Source organism: Culex quinquefasciatus, chromosome 3 (assembly GCF_015732765.1).
Source record: "Culex quinquefasciatus strain JHB chromosome 3, VPISU_Cqui_1.0_pri_paternal, whole genome shotgun sequence".
Taxonomy (NCBI): domain Eukaryota; kingdom Metazoa; phylum Arthropoda; class Insecta; order Diptera; family Culicidae; genus Culex; species Culex quinquefasciatus.
This window is the reverse complement of record NC_051863.1, coordinates 78,427,568-78,444,444: the sequence shown is the minus strand read 5'-3', so window position 1 is coordinate 78,444,444 and position 16,877 is coordinate 78,427,568. Positions and strand designations below refer to the sequence as shown.

At 38.5% G+C, this 16,877-nt stretch overlaps 1 protein-coding gene across 2 annotated transcripts in view; it reads right to left on the bottom strand.

The window, feature by feature from the left end:
* Window positions 1–16,877, bottom strand: part of LOC6040828 (serine proteinase stubble) — a 267,484-nt gene that overhangs the window by 181,372 nt on the left and 69,235 nt on the right. For both annotated transcript variants that reach the window (XM_038259151.1, XM_038259152.1), the window contains exon 3: window positions 14,600–14,628. The gene's annotated coding sequence lies outside the window, so the exon portion shown is untranslated. The remainder of the gene's footprint in view (window positions 1–14,599; window positions 14,629–16,877) is intronic.

Here is a 16,877-nt window from a genome sequence, read left to right as displayed (position 1 = left end):
CATTTAAACTTGTTCCTGCTCAAGGCAAGCCAGTTTTCAACCAAATGGGCTGAAATTTTGGCCTGAGCCTACATTTCGATTACTCTTTCGGGCAATCTCATATAATTTTTGATTTGAGCAACTTTAATTTTTTTGACCCGGGCTAATAAGTATACTAATGCTCAATTTTAGATTTTAATTTGCATTTCTAAAAATCACCCCGCGGGCGTCGCGAGGTGTGACACATATCTTTTTTGCCGGGGTCGATTTTTCAAAAAATGTCAAACTTTGAAGGCCTGTACCGAGCTCTAGGATGCTACAAACTTTAATGTTATATATACCAGAAGATGTATATACCAAGGATCTGGCCTACACGCCAGTGATGTTGAAAATAAACGCTTCAGTGGCCGAAGTTCCTCAAAAAATTTACATTTTTGAAAGAATGTTTTTTTAACGGGTTAAATCGAAAAGGATCGAAGCAAGCCACGCACGCGTCGAGACGTTTTGAAGTTTTGCTCCGCTTTTTTTTGTTTCTTATTTTGATTATTATAGTTTTCTAATTGAATTTTATGTTTCATATTTTGATTGCCTGGGAGGTTCAGAATCGGGTTTCTAATGTTGAGCGACGGAATTTCAAATTGGAGGTTAAAGAGAAATGTGATTTGTAAACTGGAAATACAGTGATAGTTTTTGGCAAGCAAAACCGAAGTCAGGGACCTTCGAGGGTGAGCTTGCCCTAGCTAGAAGCAGAACCTTTTGAAGCTGCTGGTGGAAATTTCTTCGTTTAATTTTCACGGAACGAAACAGACAAAAATATGGGAGTGGCCGTGGCTGACTGGTAACGGTGTTGGTCCTGGGTTCGATGCCCGTCTGCTCCCAACGAAAAAGTTTAAGGCTTTAAAATACTTGAAATACGTAATATGAACTAAAAATCAAAGTCGCTCGAGGCGGGGTTCGATCCCCCGTTCTATGGATTGTTAAGATAAAATGCTAACCACTGCGCCATCACGGCTTGGTGAGCTTTGACTGGATTTAGGAATACTGTTACTACCAACTAAATACGCGCTGGGTTTTTGTCCATTTGGCAGAGATCCGGAAGTTATGAATAACGTTTAAATCCGATTGATGCAAACGTTCTTTTGGGCGGGGCTTGTCGGTTCAAGCTGAGGTACCTCGCGCACGGCTAGCCTGCGTAGACATGGGTCACCAAAACTCGGCAGAGCTAACACTTTCCAAATGCCTATGCGAGTTATTTGCATGTATAGAATGTAAATCCGCCGGGACCGTGGTGTAGGGGTAAGCGTGATTGCCTCTCAACCAGTCGGCCTGGGTTCGATCCCAGAAGGTCCCGGTGGCAAATTTTCGAGACGAGATTTGTCTGATCACGCCTTCCGTCGGATGGGAAAGTAAATGTTGGCCCCGGTCTAACCTAGAGGTTAGGTCGATAGCTCAGTCCAGGTGTAGGAGTCGTCTCCCTGGGTCCTGTCCTGGTGGAGTCACTGGTAGGCAGTTGGACTCACAATCCAAAGGTCGTCAGTTCGAATCCCGGGGTGGATGGAAGCTTAGGTGTAAAAAGAGGTTTGCAATTGCCTCAACAATCAAGCCTTCGGACACCTAGTTTCGAGTAGGAATCCCGTAATCGGGAACGCCAAGGCAATGCTGTAGAGCGAATAATTTGATTTTTTTTGAGAATGTAAATTTAAAATACATGGAAACAACTCAATTTGTAAGAAGCGGCCGCGTTTGGTTGGTTGCAGACACAAACACACAATGTTTTTTACGAGTTAAATCCCATTTAAAATTTAAAAGCAAAGCGCCAGCTTTGTTACTTCAAATCAATCTCATATTTGGGATTTGGCTCACTATGCCCTCCGGATCAAACGCCTGCATGCCCGCCAAAAAGCCTTTTTAGTTACACCCTAACGGTATATCCGCGCATCTTATCCCTATAGGTTCCGTGAAATGTGATCTATTATCAAATCTACTCTGGAGCAAACACAAAAGCATTTTCGGATGTTCTCTGAAACTTTGGGCACCCCACACAGAAAAAAAATGATGGTAATATTCATCAAGAAATGGTGACAGATTTTGTGGCAAAAAAAGAGATTAATTTTACCCCAGAAAATGATGAATTTTCATCAGTTTTTGATGAATATTCATCAGGTTCACATTTTTACACATTTTTTATGTAATATTACTCGAAAAAATAGGTAATATTCAACCTACCAAATTTTCAACATTCCAAAACTCAACTTTTTTTTCTGTGCAGTCCTTAAAACTTTACTCAAGACACCAAATTAATCAACAAATCCATATGTAACATGGCTTCTTTGGGAATAATGTACAAAATTTCACAGTAATCTACTGTGGAAAATCGGTTGAAAAAAAACCTCAGGAATTGACAATGCCGGAATGTAAAAATTTCTCTCTTTTGCATACCGTAAACCGGGGTGACTTTGATAGGATTTCAATTTGTTTTTAGAATATTTTCCAACAGATAAGGTTTTTCTCAAGATTATTATTTTTAAAACATGTACTGGGGTAGGCCACACAAAGTCCATGGACTATTTTGGAAAAAAAAATTTTTCAATAGTGTTTAGAAAAATAGTTACGTTAAAAATTCTTAGCTTGAATTCCGGGGTGACTTTGATAGTCATAGTTTTTCTTGTTAAAATCATATTTAAGATGTTCAAACTTTATTTGTACGTTAAATGTACCATCACTAAAGTAGTTGATATAGTTTGTAAGAAAAAAAATCAATGTTTATATTAAGTTAACTAAGTTTATAAGCTTTTTAACAAAATACATTAAATTTTAGGTAAAATTGTTAAAAAGTCGGAATTTTGCCTGAAATTTGTTAAAAATAGTTTTGTTTATAAAATTATCGATTTATATTGCATTTTAAACTGAATTCGAAGCACGAATCACAAGTTTTCACATTTTACATGAAATTTGTTCAACTGAATTTGCCTATAAATTTGGAGATTTTTTTTAATTGTGTTTCAAAAACACATATTATTTATTATTCACAAACTTATTTAACCTTCTCCTAGTGGAAAATTGTCCAAAGAATCCGAAAATGCATTCCGTTTTCCGATTAAAAATCATGTTCATTGAGAAAATCATGACACTTTGAGAAGTTTAAAATAATGACTTTCATCCACATTTTCTTAACTATAGTTAACTAACTTTATAAACTTTTCAAAAATTTATGAAAAGTTTTTCATGAGGTACTTTGAACACTTCTCTACCATGGTCAGTATGTTTCTGAACCATTCCTTACGTATTTTAATTGTACTCTTCATTTTGCGGAAAAATCGCAAACCTATCAAAGTCACCCCGGCTATCAAAGTCACCCCGTTTTACGGTACCTCAATGCCACCGGTATTAACTTTCAAACACAATCGGTGCAGTTTCCAGTGCAGATTTATGCAAACTACCCAGCCGCATATTATTACCGTTAAATTATGCATTCGCACCGGAGTGTGAGCATAAACATCCGTTCGAGAGCAACCTTGCCTCCTTCCCGCACATCAGAATGAAAACATAAACACCGCAATTAAATTGTTCCTTTTTTATGGATCAAACGCCCAACAACAGAATCGTACCAAAAATATAAAACTCCAGCAACAAACTGTATGCTTTGTTGTCCAGGACGGTATCAATGTCCTCTTAATGACTACATCAGGAAACGTCAATTGCCGAGCGCTCAGAAATTAACAGTACCATCACGAGGTCAGTATCCGCTTTACGCATTTCCTTGCCTTTCTCCCCTGGTCCTGTCTGCACACCTTCCAGAAGCAGCAACACTCCCCCAGTAAAAAGGAAAAACGAACCAAACGAAAAACCTGTGCCAATAAAAGGCACAAAAGCATGAAGGAGGAGGAAAAATCGAAACAAACTCACACAGTGAGAAACAAATGTCGGTCATAATTATCTGGAACAGAAACACAAAAATTATATCATAAATACCGAGTGGCGCTGCTGCCCCCGGTTCCAGTTGGCCCCAAAAAAACGGCTTCCCTCACCAAACGAGATCCCGTCATGGGTGGGGCAAGGGGGGGCAGCAAGTTTTGTCCATTGAGAGATCGCCTCAACCTCGTACACTCATACACGAGCCAGTCGATTCAGCCGATGCTCGCAATTATATCGGCGCATTGAATTCGAGGTCTCTCTAATCACCTGTTTTCACGTTCGCAGCTCACGGAAAGGCTCCGACGACGACGACGCATGCACGTATTTCTATGCTTGCATGCAGTGCGAAGGGGCTCGTCATGAACAACGTGGTAAGAATTTTACTGTACCGAGCCTGCCCGTAGCCATACTTTTGCTTAGGATTTTTTGGAATAGAATGTGAAGAGCTTTTAATTTTGAAAATAATTCAGTAATTTAAAGAAATGTGTGTTGAAATGATGACCGTTGCAAAACAAGATTCGAATCGTACATTTTTTCATCGAGGGTTATCGAGTAAAGGACGATATACTACCTGTTTCTGGATGTAACATTATATAAAATTTCATTAAATCAAACAATAATTGTACACCCTGTCCTTTTACACGTAGCTGGATTACTACTTATTTTGGCTGCGTACACGCCACACACCATGAATATTAATATCTTGGAGCATTTGGTATGGTATGTCCACGCCTTCTACTTGTCCTGATGATTCTATGAAATTTGGGTTCGTTTACAGAATCTGTCTTATGCACCGCAGTGGGCCTGACCGCGTTTTCGAAATTACTGAAATCATGAATAACGACAAAAAAAACTTGGTGTGCAATCTAATAACAAGTTCTTCCAGGATACATTCTTCGAGTTGGTAGCGCTGGTATGGGACTTAAAGGGTTTCATATTACAAAAAAAAATGTAATTTACTAAAAAGATTATTTTTAATCACCCCTAAAAGTTTCATGAAGGTATTTCATGAATAAACTGAGTTAGAGACGATTTAAACTCAGAATTTTGCCAAACTTTCTGAGCGTTTTTGCCTTCCTCACCTCAATGAGGAAAGGCTATAAAACCACTCGAAAAATGAACTTCTTTATTTGACCTCGTAGACCCACCTTCGCGTATACCTATCGACTCAGAATCAAATTCTGAACAAATGTCTGTGCGTGTGTATGTCTGTAAGTCCGTGCACCAAAAAATATGCACACGATTATCTCCGGACTGGCTGAACCGATTTGGACCGTTTTGGTCTCATTTGATCCGTCTTGGGGTCCCACAAGACCCTAGTTAATATTATGAAGTTTAGTAAAGTACTTCAAAGGTTATGCTTAAAAAACGATTTGGCTGTAGTTTGAAATATTGAAAAAAGGGTGGTTTTTGTAAGAAAACCCGTCATGCTCTATATTGTTAGAAAGGTATTCGAAAGACCTTTCCAAGATTGAAGATCTGACAACTCCATCAAAAGTTATGAGCACTTAAGTGTTATTTATACACTTTTTTGAGGCCGGATCTCAAATATTTTGATGAAAAAGTTGTCCGGATCTGTCGACCCATCGTTGGATAGGTAATCAAAAGACCTTTCCAACATGCCCAAATGATTGAAGATCTGACAACCCTATCAATAGCTATAAGTACTTTAGTTTTTTTAATAAACTTTTTTGAGGCCGTAACCCCTTAAGTGCAATTAATCACGCGTATGAATCTTCAAGCAATTTCAATATGGCGAGTTGTATCAGAAGAAAGTGAAGCATTTTCGCTAGTTCTCATTGTTCTGTGTTCTGCGTGCACGTCCGCAAACATAGACCACACACATACTAACACAAAGCGCCACCAAGAGGCAAAAGGTGATTACGAATATTTTTGACATTTTCGTTAAAAATATGCGGTTTTGCAAAAACAATTAACAAAACCAACTTTTAAGTGTAGTTCGACTGTCAAACTTGTAATTCGTTGCTGATTTGTTTGAAAATTTGTTAAAAATAATAAGTTTTTTTGCAGCACTCATTTTGGACATTTCTGTTGTCACCTTCTGGTTCCTTGGATTGGCCATGGATAATTTCACAGTGTAATAAACAGGGCAGCTACCACCACGTAGCGCCACTGTTCCGAATGAGAAAATGTTACAGGTTTTTCAGACGAGTTTCAATCCCGTGAATTAATGGACGAGGGCACTTTAATTTCGGGTTTTAGTATACAGCCATTCCCCACGAAAACAGCATGGTTCGAAAAAAAAGTTCTCCGATCGGGCTCAAAATTTTTCTGGAGTTCCTTGGCCGAAATAATTAGACCCGTATTTTTTCGTTTGGCCATTAGGGTGACCTACGCCGTGTTAGGGTGGTCCGAAAAATGACAATTTTCGTCGATTTTCTCAAAAAACAGTTTTTTCAAAAAATCGTATCTCCACGTCATTTCATCCGATTTTAGCTGTCTTAGACGCAAAAGAAAGGTGATTAGTTTGGTGATTTTGAAGTTTCAAAAATCAAGCTTAACATATGAAAACTTAAAATTCTGTTTTGAAGGTCTTGGGACCAAAAAGCCTATGTCTGAAAATATTTTTATCGGATTCCTCGGAAAATTTTACATAACATATCAAAAAATGGTGAAGTTATGTTTTCGATACTCTGAGATACGATTTTTTGAAAATAAAAACTGAGTTTTTCGACGCGCCACGCGCAAAAATGGGAAAATGACGAAAACGGGAAAAAACGAAATTTTTCACTGAAACGGCGATAACTTAAAAATTTCAGTGATGACCTATACATGTTAGGGTACCAAAATATTCGTATTCAAGTTATCGCAGTTTTAGTGAAAAAAGTCGATTTTTTCCCGTTTTCGCCATTTTTCCATTTTTGCGCGTGGCGCGGCGAAAAACTCAGTTTTTATTTTCAAAAAATCGTATCTCAGAGTATCGAAAACATAAATTCACCATTTTTTGATATGTTATGTGAAATTTCCGAGGAATCCGATAAAAATATTTTCAGACGTAGGCTTTTTGGTCCCGAGACCTTCAAAACAGAACTTTAAGTTTTCATACGACCTTTTCATATGTTAAGCTAAATTTTTGAAACTTCTTACTATTTTTCTTAAATAGCCAAACTAATCGCCTTTCTTTTGCGTCTAAGACAGCTAAAATCGGAAGAAATGGAGCGGAGATACGATTTTTTGAAAAAAGTGTTTTTTGAGAAAATCGACGAAAATTGTCATTTTTCGGACCACTCTAACACGGCGTAGGTCACCCTTATGGCCAAACGAAAAAATACGGGTCTAATTATTTCAGCCAAGGAACTCCCAGAAAAATTTTGAGCCCGATCGGAGAACTTTTTTTTCGAACCATGCTGTTTTTGTGGGGAATGGTTGTATAAAATATGGAATATGGATATGACTTTATACTTTTTGTTTGCATGGACATATAAAAATTATCCACGTGGATTATGGATGGTCCCTTGCTGGAGAGATTGTAACTTTCGTCTTGCCCGGCCTTAGAGTTACATGCTACCAGGCAAGGGCATCGAAGCATAAAACTCAATGAGGGTTGTGGGAGGTCCGAATGACTCCCAATTTCTCTCAAGGGTCGGCATGCGCTCATGCTCACGAGGCAGGAAAACACAATGTGTCGCTTCAAGGTAAACTCCTCGGTTTATTCTTGTTGACGTCACTTTATTCACGGCTACCTTCTCTACCTGTCCTTTCCCTAACCCACTTCCTTACTGGCTATCTCCTACCTTTTCACTCTCTTCTGTTCCGTGGGTGGTACTTCTCTTCGGGGCCCCTCAGCTACGCCTGCCGCTGCTCTGCTTCCGGATCTCCGGAACCAACCTCCGGCCGTCTCGTTCTGCTGCTCGCTGGCCTGGGGGTGGACGTGGAACTCGCCGGCGTCCCGGCGTCGTTGTGGTTGCTGCTGCAGTCTTCGCTGACCCCTTCGTGTGCCTGCCCTAGCGCCCTCGAGTGTGGTAACGGACTCGAGCTTCCACGTCACCGAAGCTCCGTGGGAATTGCCCGGTTTCCGGCGCTGGGTTGTCGTCGTAGGGCAGGACTTCGGTGTGGCTTGTGGTTCGGGGGTTTCCAAAATGGAGGACGCAGACGACCTAGCGAAGTCAGCTAGTCGCTGCTCGTCGATACCGCAATTGACGACGGTAGACGGTGACACTCGGGGTCACGGATGTTCGATAGAACCACGTCCGAACCGGGGGATGTTCCGTAGCGAAGCTACGCGAACTTTAGTCATAGACTAAGGGGTTCTGGAGTTCCTGGAGTTCTCGCTTCTCCCAGTCTCCTCTGTCCTCCGTGAAGTCCTTTAACCGCTTCCTGGCACTGGCACTTCACAACACTCCGTCGAGCTGTAGTCGAAGCTACGACGGCTTTCACGACTTGTCGCACTTCAATACACCGGGCAAATGGCCGATGAAAATCCGGGCCTCATCCCGCGAACCTCTGATCCGGCGAATCCTGGAAAACCCGCCCATCATCATCATCAGTTTCGCCACCCCCAATGGCCGCCCATTCGTTGATCCTCGGCCTTCTGGTGGTGGCTAGCAGAACTGCTCCTCGTTATAGGCGCTTTAGTACGGAAATGGCTGCGTCCGTACACGGGAGACATAAACCGACTCGTCTCACTATCCACGAACACACGCACTCCTCTGCCTCTGTGTCACCGAAATTCTCCCACAACACACCCACTGGTTACAAGATGTTTAAGCGTTTTCGTTTTTTCGGGAACAAAGCAGATCAATTCCAAGCTCTTAGTGAGTTGATGATAAAGAAAATCTACATCGAACAAGCGACGACAAAAGACTGAACAAACTTTGAATTAAATATTTTTTAATAAAATTAATTGAATTGAACTGATTTAAATGTAGAAAAAAGTAAGAAAAATAGTTAAGTTGAAGAAGTATGCCGAAATCATCAATTGAAAATTGATTAATGTTTGTTTTCCGTCAAATGTAAATCAAACCCACCCAACGTAACAGAATAATTTAAGTAATCAGATCACATCGAAGCATGGTCATGTCTCATGGGGCTCGAGTTAAAAGTTATGCATATTTGTTTCCAAGACTTCCTACATGTCCAAATCCCCCGGAACCCCGACTCATCTGCTCACAAACTTGCTTGCCTGCTGACTCGGGATACCCCGCCGCGTGCCACCGGTAGTTTGCGGTTCTTCGGATTGGAATCTTATGCTCACGGGCAGCAATGCTAATACCTGCAGTCAGCGAGGGTCGCCAAATCTTTTGCGTTTGAACCGTACGGTAATGTTAATTTTGTTTGCAAGCGTGCTCGATTGTGCGCGGTCATGGTTTCGTAATTGAGAATCCCACGTGGTGGTCCAAATTTGGTTACGTCTTGAAACAAACGGTTCGATCTGATTGTGTTAATGTTCTTCGAACTGATGGTCGATTATATTGTCAAGGAATTACATCAAAATACTTTACGATCATTCAACCTGCTCCTGGACTCGTTCCAATCGCCTACTTCTTCCACTCTTCCCAACTTTACTCAACTGTTAACTGTAATCAAGCAGCATAAAAACATCGCCAACGCTTGTGCTACAATTTCCCGGATCGCCTCCGTCTTCTGCCACTTAAAGATCATCAACGCCATCACCACTCGAAGGCCTCACTTATCATCACGAAGTGGCCAATTCCTGCAGCAAAAGCAGCAGCCACAATCGTTTTGGCCAGAGCCTCGGTTGCATTGATTGCAGTCATTTGGCACAAACAGTGGTTTCTTCGCTAAACCGTTGCTTTGAGCTCAATACTTTTGTTTGCTTTATTTCACGTTTGATTTGTGTATTTGAGTTGAAGGATTCCATAAAACGATCTAACCACGACAACAAACACCTTGTTAAATCCAGATCCATACGAACGATTACTTCCTCCCTGACAGGAAGTGACTAAGGCACACTCCGAAAATGGACAGAAACTATAATTCCCTGCAACGAAATCGAAATTTCTCCAAATTCAATTATTCGTTAGTAGCGTCATCATCATTACCGCCATCATCGCTCCACGAAAAACGCGCGGAAATCCATTCATCAGCGCCACTAGTTAGTGATTTGGAAAGTATATAATTAAAACAAGACTTCGCGCGCGAGTCTATATCTGTATGAAAACAACCCGCGACCGGGGCTTCACTTTCGTTTTCATCGCCACCCAGCAGCAGCAGAAAGACCAACCTCTTTGCTGGAATCGATGAACTATCGCCACCACCATCAGCATCATCAACAACGACGCGGTTAGGTAAGGCTACGGAGAGTACAGGAAGCACAAAAATGGCCAGATAGTAGAATCTGAAACGCCCGTTGACTGCCGGACTGGATTACATTGATTGTCAAAAGATTTTGGGCGGTTTTCTTTTAATTGTAGTAAATATTTTCTATTTCGAAATATGGATTAAATTTGAAGTTTATGTTGCCTCAAGGGTTCGTTAAAAAATTACGTCCATGGCTAGAGAGGGGGGGGGGGGGGTACTGAGGTTTGTGACAGCCCATGTTAAAGGTATAAGAAAAGTGCGTGACAGGGGGGAGGGTGTCCTGAAATCTCGAAAATCTCTGGACGTAATATCTGAACAAACCCCTAATCAAGATAGGGAGTTTAAATTCCAAAAAAAATTAATAAGTTCATAAATTTTGCGGAAAAGTGACAATTTCGAAGTTTGTTTAAACGAATCGATGACATTTCCCCGAAACCCAAATTACTGAAAAGACATTTCCCCGAACTGTCCCGAACGAACAACTGAAAAGACACATCCTCGAAATGATTTTCGGGAATATAAGATTAGGGAAAGTCAAGAAGAGAAACAATTAAAAATTTAAGATTTTTGGTTGAAATGATGTAGAAGAGCAATTCTCTACGAAATCGGTCTTTTTTCTTAAATTGATTTTTTTTATTTTTTTATCCGACTGAAACTTTTTTGGCGCCTTCGGTATGCCCAAAGGAGCCATTTTGCATCTTTAGTTTGTCCATATAATTTTCCATACAAATTTGGCAGCTGGCCTTACAAAAATGATGTATGAAAATTCAAAAATCTGTATCTTTTGAAGGAATTTTTTGATCGATTTGGTGTCTTCGGCAAAATTGTAGGTATGGATATGGACTACACTGGAAAAAATGATACACGGTAAATTTTTTTGATGATTTTTTATTTAACTTTTCGTCGCTAAAACTTGATTTGCAAAAAAACACTATTTTAAAAAAAAATATATGTTTTAGAGGACATAAAATGCCAACTTTTCAGAAACTTCCAGGTTGTGCAAAAAATCTTTGAGCGGTTCATGTATTTTTTAAACAATACTAATTTTTCCAAAAAAATCGAAAAATTGGTCGCAAAAATTTTTCAACTTCATTTTTCGATATAAAATCGAATTTCCAATCAAAAAATTCTTTAGTGAATTTTTGATAAAGTGCACCGTTTTCAAGTTAAATCCATTATTAGGTGACTTTTTTGAAAATAGTCGCAGTTTTTCATTTTTTTAAATTAGTGCACATGTTTACCCATCTCTGATTTTTTTTTTTGAAAAGCTGAGAAGATTCTCTATATTTTGCACTTTTGAACTTTGTTGATACGACCCTTAGTTGCTGAGATATTGCCATGCAAAGGTTTGAAAACAGGAAAATTGATGTTTTCTAAGTCCCACCCAAACAACACACCGTTTTCTAATGTCGATATCTCAGCAACTAATGGTCCAATTTTCAATGTTAAAATATGAAACATTCGTAAAATTTTTCGATCTTTTCGAAAAAAATATTTTCAAATTTTTTAAACCAAGACTAACATTTTAAAAGTTATGTTGCATGCATTGCATGAAAAAGACAAAATAAATGTTTTAAAGTATAATTTCATTGTAGGGTAAAAAGTGTCCAAAATATCTTAAATTCAAAAATACATTTGAAGGGTTGGCTTTCTCAGCGTGACAGACATACAACATTAAAACTTATGCATTTTTGTTTGGTTATCTCTTATCTGTGAACCCCAATCGGCTCATATTAAAATTTGGTGAAAATATAATCATACTTATTGTGATTTGAGTGATCTGGAATGAATTGCATTTTCATAATATTTCCTTTCTTTTCAATTATCAAGTTTGAATGCGGATTGTAATGACTTTGTACAGAATTATTGAACTCTAAGTTATAATGAGTGTAAGATTTTATTGCTCTGTCTACACAAATTAGTTTCAGTTAAAATCTTTAAAAAAAATACATAAAATACAAATTTAAAAACATTAAATATTTTTTTCAGATCCTAAAACCACGTAGAAAATAAAAAAGAAACACAGATAGAAAATATTCTAAACACGATTCTATGTTCAGACTATCAGCTCATCAGTTTAGAAAAAATATCTGGCAAGTCACGTTTCTCAAAGTAAAAAGCAAAATTGTGTTCAAAAATGGTATGTTTTCACTTTATGTAAATTAGCTTGACAAAGTAAAAAAAAATAGAATAATTTAAATTAATCTGATAGAAATAAAGAATCACTTTTTTTCATCACTGAAAAATATTGGCAGGAACAAAAATTACCACTTGGAGCAAAGTTTCACGGAAATCAAAAAGGGGTTGGGGCAACTGCTATGTGAATTGGTGGAGAATGACCCCTTTCTACAATTAACTTCATTTAGGTTAGGCCGTCGCAAATATTTTTTTGAAGTTTATAGCCCTCGACTCTGACCAAAGTCGAAGGGAGGCCAAAAAAAATAAAAAATAAAAAAATGAATTTACAAGCCATGGATTAATATCTGAATGAAAAAAGTGTCCAGTTGTTTTGTTATCATTAGTTTCCAAAATACCTAAGTGCTGACGACAATTTTATTTTTTTTTTGCAAAAAAAAAATTTGCGGTGCTATACATTGGAATTTTATAAAAAATCAAAATAATTTTAATTCAGCCCTAACATGCTAAATATGATTATCAATGCAGAAAAATGCGTTTTAGATTGTTTTATGTTGATTTGAATTCTATTTTCATTAAAATTTTGAAGTTTTTTGAAAAAAAAATTCCCCCTTATTTTTCGGGTTTTATCCTATTCCCCAGAAACTCATTCCCCAGAATGACCCATTCCCCAGAAAAGTTTTATTTTTATATGAACAAGCCTTACCCGACAAAATTCGTTCTGCCTTTTCGTTTGTTGACGTTTTTAACTATTTTGCTTATGATCAAAATTTGATTTTACGTAACTTTTCCCATACAATCTGCAGATTTTCCGGAATCGGTTCCAGAGTGGCTAAAGTTGTAACTTTTTGGCGTAAGAACCTTCCTTGGACTTATACGAACCCACCGCAACAAAGAGCACCTCGATCCGACGTTCCGTGTTGAATTGATTCGCGTTCGAACAAAATCGTCGAAATTTTTTATATATATATATATATATATATATAGAAGATGTGTATTTAGATTTCGCCTTTATTGTGATAACTGCTGACAAAAGTTAAATGTTCCCTTCTTTAAAGAAAGGAAAACGCTCTTAACTTGTGATGATTGCTGACAAAAGATGAATTTTCCCTTTAAAGTTGAATTTTCCTTTCTTTAAAGACCGCGTCATTCTGGGGAATGGAATTCTGGGGAATGGGTCACTCTGGGGAATGGAATTCTGGGAAATGGGATTCTGGGGAATGAGATAGAACCATTTTTCGGACGAGTTTTGAAGGGGGCGACATTAACTTTGAAAAATATTTGCAACGGCCTTGTCAATCATCGGGCCCAGTTTGCTACGTGGGGTTTGGTTGAATTCTTATCACCTCAATTCTTGGAAGAAGTTTTTTAATCTTTTTCGCAAAAAAAAAAATTAGTTTTGCAACAGTTCTAAATCTCTTTAGCCCACACAGTATCCATCCCGCACGAGCCATGGCCCACCCGGACGACCCTACCATCAACGCGCACCTTAGTCGTCCCCGCTGTCGTCGACCTCGGACCTCCGGCTTGGGCTGCGATCCTCGGCGGCGCTAATGCTACCAAACCCGGATTCCGGGAGATTGGAGCGGTCCACGATGGTGCACAAAAGTAAAAGTCTCCGGCATCCGTTCGCGTTCGCGCAAATATCTGTAAATCACGTTTCATCAATCATCTACCTTCCACCGGCCCGCCGGCCGGACGAACCGTTCCACATCGTCCTCTCTGGTCAGTGGCCACCGCCGAGTTGCGTCAAAGGTCAATTGCTGCAGTTGCTCCAATTGGCCCATCGCATCGTAGACTTCGCAATGCTTGATGAGATGAGCCGGCTTTGGGAATTAATAAACGCGCCAAAATGGGAAGGAGCGCCCCTGGACCTGGGTCGAGGGGCTCGCGCTAAAATTGCCCAAAATGCCGACGATTGAAGCAAATGGGTAATTACAGTGTTCAATTGTGAGCGCGGCCAACCGAGGCAGAAAGCGACGAGGGGAAAAGCGTTGGGTAGAAAATGAAAAACATGAATCAAACCCATGGGGTTGATTCAGAGGGTGTGGGGGAGAAACGCAACACAAATTGGCGAGAAATTAACCTTTTGTCAGGTGGGCTTCCAAAACGCTAAATTATTTATTGTTAGGTGGCGCTAGACCATAGCAAAACACACGATTTAGTCACGCAAACTAGCGAAGCAGGATATCCTGATGTGACAACCTCAAGTGGTGCCACATGACGCAACGTTTTTGCCGCGTTGCGTATGCTACCTGAATTTAGACTAAATTGAATGTGTACTTACATTTTGTGATGAAGGCCAGTTGGTGACATCTGCAAAAATCAAATGAAAAGATGAGTTTAGTAAACTTTGAACCATAACAAACATTAACAATTGTATAACGTCATGATTCGAATTCCCGGACGCTTCGAAACCCGGACACTTCAACTTGTTTTAACAATTATGTTGATATAGGTTCGCATTATGAATGTCAAAACTGTGTTATTTGATGAATTCTAACATCAACTATCATTTAAAGTTTGTTTGAACGCTGTAGTTAATGCCAAAACAATTAAATTAAATAAAATTATAAGTTTACCGAAAATGCGAAACATTTCAACGGAAATATTTCATAGCCGTTCGAAGCACCGGGAAGGCAAAGCAGAAATTTATGTTTTTGATTTCCTTAAATTCTAGCAAATTTTTATATAAACTATCGATTGTTTTGATGTTAACAGCTTATTTGAGACCTAAAGAATGCCATTCAGTAACATTTCAGTCCAAATTTGTGCGATTCATTAGCAAAATCGAGTGTCCGGAATTCGAAGCAAAAGTGTCCGGATTTCGAATCAGCTTTTAACAGTGTCCGGGATTCGAAGCACAAGAAGTCATTTTAATTTTCAAATTCTGATGAAAAATCGTTAAAAAAGACATATTTTGCAAGCATTCTCTTAAAACTGACTGTTTATACTAAATCCTGAAGATATTTCTACATTTCCAACTAGTTACATGATTTTTCGCCAGCTATAACAAAAATAATATGGTACTAAGTGTCCGGATTTCGAATCATGACGTTACCATGTTTTAGCATATTTTGTAGCTTTTGACAAGTCTAATCTATTCTTATTTACAGTCGTGTAACAAAGCAACGCAAAAGTAAACAAAATAAAACAAAAAAGAAATTCTTTTAAATCAACATTGTTTTTTATAATGACAATTCAATACATATTACACAACTCAACATTTTCGAAGTTGATGTCAGTAAACGCTTTCGTCAAGGTATGATAGATTTGGGCTCTCTGAGCATGCTTCTATCGACAGGATTGAATTTAAGTGAATTTTCTGTCAATAAATAAAAGTGTAACACGATTCCCTTTAAGGGGCGAGATTGGGTCAATTTTCAAACGTTTGGCATTGGTAGATTTCATTAAATTCCCCCATATTTTGGGAAAATTTTAGTAAACTATCAAAGAACAATTCTAAGTTAAAAGGTTTTCGATGTTATTTAAATGGTTTTTGTTATTAAGAAATTACGAGAGGTGTATCGTTTTTTGACCCAAAGTCATCCCCACTGACGGTATAAGTTTATTACAGGGTCATTCTCCGCCAACTCACACAGCAGTTGCCCCGACCCCTCTTCGATTTGCGTGAAACTTTGTCCTTAGGGGTAACTTTTGTCTCTGATCATGAATCCGAGGTCCGTTTTTTGATATCTCGTGACGGAGGGGCGGTACGACCTCTTCTATTTTTCAACATGCGAAAAAAGAGGTGTTTTTCAAAAAATTGCAGCCTTAAACGGTGATGAGATAGAAATATGTTGACAAAGGGACTTTTATGTAAAATTAGACGCCCAATTTGATGGCGTACTCAGAATTCCGAAAAAACTTTTTTTTCATCAAAAAAAAAACATTAAAGAAGTTTTAAAAACTCTCCCATTTTCCGTTACTCGACTGTAAATTTTTTTGGAACATGTCATTTTATAGGAAATTTAGTGTTCTTTTCGAATCTACATTGACCCAGAAGGGTAATTTTTGCATTTAAAGCAACATTTTTCATTTTAAAATTTCGTGTTTTTTTCTAACTTTGCAGGGTTATTTTTTAGAGTGTAACAATGTTCTACAAAGTTGTAGAGCAGACAATTACAAAAATTTTGATATATAAACATAAGGGGTTTGCTTATCAACATCACGAGTTATCGCGATTTTACAAAAACAAGTCTTGCAAAAAAATTACAGTCGAGTAACGAAAAATGGGAGAATTTTAAAAACATTTTTTTGCAATTCCGTCGTGAAACTATTTACTTTTCCTGTCATTCTTGAACGACGAAACAGCCTACTTTTCTGTACCAAAAATAACAGAATCGAATAGCAACACTTTTCAAAATAAATGCTGAAAAGTTCTACTTTTCAGCACCCAAATTAGAGCGTCCAATTTCCCGTCCCGGGAAAAAAAATCCCGGGAATTCCCGGGATTTCCCGAAAAAAAATATTTCCCGTTTCCCGGGAAATTAGTAAATTTCCCGGGAATTCCCGAAATTCTCAAAATTCAAGTGGGAGTATACATTTTCTTAAATTTTTGGAAC